Here is a 3057-nt window from a genome sequence, read left to right on the forward strand (position 1 = left end):
AGCAGTAATACTTCTTTAAAAAGTCTTCAGTTGATCCAAAATGCTGCTGCCAGAGTCTTAACTGCTGCAGGTTTCTCCCTCATGAGGGAGTTTTTCAGATTCAGAGATTCTTTGTTGTCATTCGCACCTCATGTGGTACATGTGGTGGAAAGAAACTATGTACACAAGGTCCCAGTTACATCCAACAATAAGATCTAAGATATGAACTAAGAACTTTCCTTTCCACTGTCACCTTCGTGCTTGCTCAAGACGAGAGTCTGTGATGAATTTCAACTCAAAGCAGTCTGCTCCTCTGATTTGTTTTTCCCTTTCAGCTGCCCCCTTCTTCAGGGGTCGTCACAGCGAACTAAGTCACAAAGACTTGGCTATTTTTACACCAGATGCCCTTCATGATGCAACCACAGACACGAGCTACCACAGCCCTCTGTGTGGAGCAGAGAGCTGGACACTGGGGGGAGCAGATGGTGGGGGTTAAGGGCCTTGCTCAAGGGTCTTGTGTGGGACAAATGAGTTTGGAGGCAGGTGTGGCTTCTTCACCTATCTCACCCACATTTTGATGTTGTCGGTACCGGGAGTTGTACCGGTGATCTTCCAATCATTGGCCCGCCTTCTCTAACCTCTGCGCCACCACTCCCTAAATGCTGCTCCTCGGATAAATAACTTTGTTAACCTACTTTTCATATATATATAACTATTTCTGTTCAGTGCCCTGCGGTGACTTCTGTTGTGACTTGGCGCAATATAAATAAACTGAATTGAATTGAAAACTATTTTCTCTGGTTACTGGTTAATTTGTTAACTCTTGAGGTTTTCTACCATCTCTGCGGCGTCAGCCTCACCTGGTGAACGACCTCCACTGAAGCTTCTGGTTCAAGAGCTGCAGTTGTCTGTGGACTCTTTGCCTCTTGCCAAGATGTTCTGGAGCTTCCTCTTCTCCAAGTCTCCTGAGATCACAAGTTCACGTTGTGTTTATTTGTTATATGCAACGTTAACACAGGGTTCACAGTGAAATGCGTAGGATGAGAAGAACCGATTTGACTCGCTAAAAAAATAAAACAAACAAACAAGAAATACTAAAAGCATGAAGTAAGAGTACACAAAAAAAGTACCAAAAAGTGATAAAGTAATTATTGTTGGATGTAACTGGGACCCTGTGTACACAATTTCGTTTTACCACATGTGGTGCGAACGACAATAAAGAATATCTGAATCTGCATCTGTACAATTCAATTAAGGCACATTTTCAAAATGTTTACTCAAAATCAATTAGCTTTAAGGCTAACAAAGGAATCAAACATCAAAGAATATGTAGTTACCAGTATAATTTAATTCAAACCGAGCCAGTACCAAACAGTAAAACCAACACTGCCACTGGAGTGGTTTGTAAAAAGTAACAAAAACACCTTAAAATAGTTCAAATAAATTCAACCAAAGGTGTCCTTTAATTACTAAAGGTATGGCCTTTTATTCGGCTTATTTATTGAGTCACTTTATTTGTGTATTAAATAAATGCATGGTTGGGAAGATCATATTGACCAGGGTAAATGCTAGCCCAATCAGCCGTTAGCTCTATGGAGTCTTGCATTGTAAGTGCTGTGATTTTTGCTACAGCGTTAAAACAGCAACTAACGCGCCCAACAGTATTTTAAAACAAAAAGGCAACTTACCGTCGAGTAGATGATTGAATACTTTCAAATTTCTCCGACTGTAGATCTGGTCAAGTTGTAGAAACAACAGCAGAGTGCAGCCACACAGCCGTGACGCAGCTCCAGTCCGGTGTTCTGTCGGGTCAGAAGTCAGAACCATTGGACAGAACCATCACTCGTTCCGAATCTGAACCGACCAAGTAACCTCTGACTTAAAGCGTACCTGCAGGCTGCAGCCAGACTGGTTGTGAGTGTCACTGCAGCACGATATGTTCCAGGATAAAAAATTTAAATAAACTGAACCGGAAGTACACGATCGGTCGGTACTAATGGGTATAGCTTGCATTCGACGTGCCCCGGGCAGCGATATCTGCGCCCAGAATCATTCCTTTCTCTTGTAACGTCGTGGAATAACTGCACATGCGCCATTTTTAACGAGAGTATATGGATTAGATTCATGCGCCCCCAGGGGCCGGAAATACGTCGCCAATCAGACGTTTTTTGAAACAATCAACGTAGCTCATCATTACCTTTAAAATATTTATCCTACACAACTAAAAACATATATACATATATTTTGAAATATTTTTATTTTATTATTTCATTTTTATTAAAAAATTTTAAGTCTTCAGTGTAAAATGGTGAGTAGTTCCAGTCGGTGGGAGGCGACATAGCGCCCTCTACTGGCCGGCTGCCCCAGACAAACTCCACCCACCTCCCCTCCACCTTCTTGCTGAGAGGCAAAAGCTCTACTAACAGTGCCACCATGCTACACAGCGTCAGAAAGCTGTCAGTATAGTGTCATCAGCATAGATGCACACAAAGCAAGCTAAACTATCCCTCCAGATCAGTTTTTTATAAATGTAGATGACGTGATACATCCTCTCTGCTTTTCTGCTAACAATATGGCTAACAAGCTAATGTTAGTTGATTGTCAACAGGTTAATTAGCCTCCATAGCTAACCTACAGCAGTTTGGTGGATAGCTCACCTGCTAACGCTATATATCTTGTAGCTTGTTGCAAACATTTGAATCCTACATTTGTATAGTAATCTCAATGTTCTTGTCCTTTAAAAAAAGTTTGATATATATTGTAAAGCATGCTTTTCTGCCTTGCAAGCTTTAACTAAAGGTTGTACAGTAGTTCCTCATATATCGCGGGGGTTCTGTTCCCAACCCCCAACCCCCTGCAATAAGTGAAAAACCGTGAAGTAGGAATAGTAGTACAAGTAGTAGTAGTAGTAGTCAGCTGTAGTTTATTTAAATATTAAGGCATTTTAAACCCTTCACACACTCTTGCAATATTGAAAACAATGTTTCTGAACTCTAAACGTTCTAAAAGAGCACAGCATGTCATGATCGCTGCTCTCTGCCACCTGCCGCTCTCTGCCACCTGCCGCTCTCTGCCACC

The 3057-nt window shown here is 41.7% G+C and overlaps 1 protein-coding gene across 1 annotated transcript in view; it reads left to right on the forward strand.

Annotated features, from left to right (window-relative positions):
* The window catches only part of LOC119417141 (UDP-glucuronosyltransferase 2A1), a 5956-nt gene that overhangs the window by 634 nt on the left and 2265 nt on the right, over window positions 1–3057 (forward strand). The gene's annotated exons all lie outside the window — the stretch shown is intronic.

Source organism: Nematolebias whitei, chromosome 1 (assembly GCF_014905685.2).
Source record: "Nematolebias whitei isolate Nwh7 chromosome 1, NemWhi1, whole genome shotgun sequence".
NCBI classification, from domain to species: domain Eukaryota; kingdom Metazoa; phylum Chordata; class Actinopteri; order Cyprinodontiformes; family Rivulidae; genus Nematolebias; species Nematolebias whitei.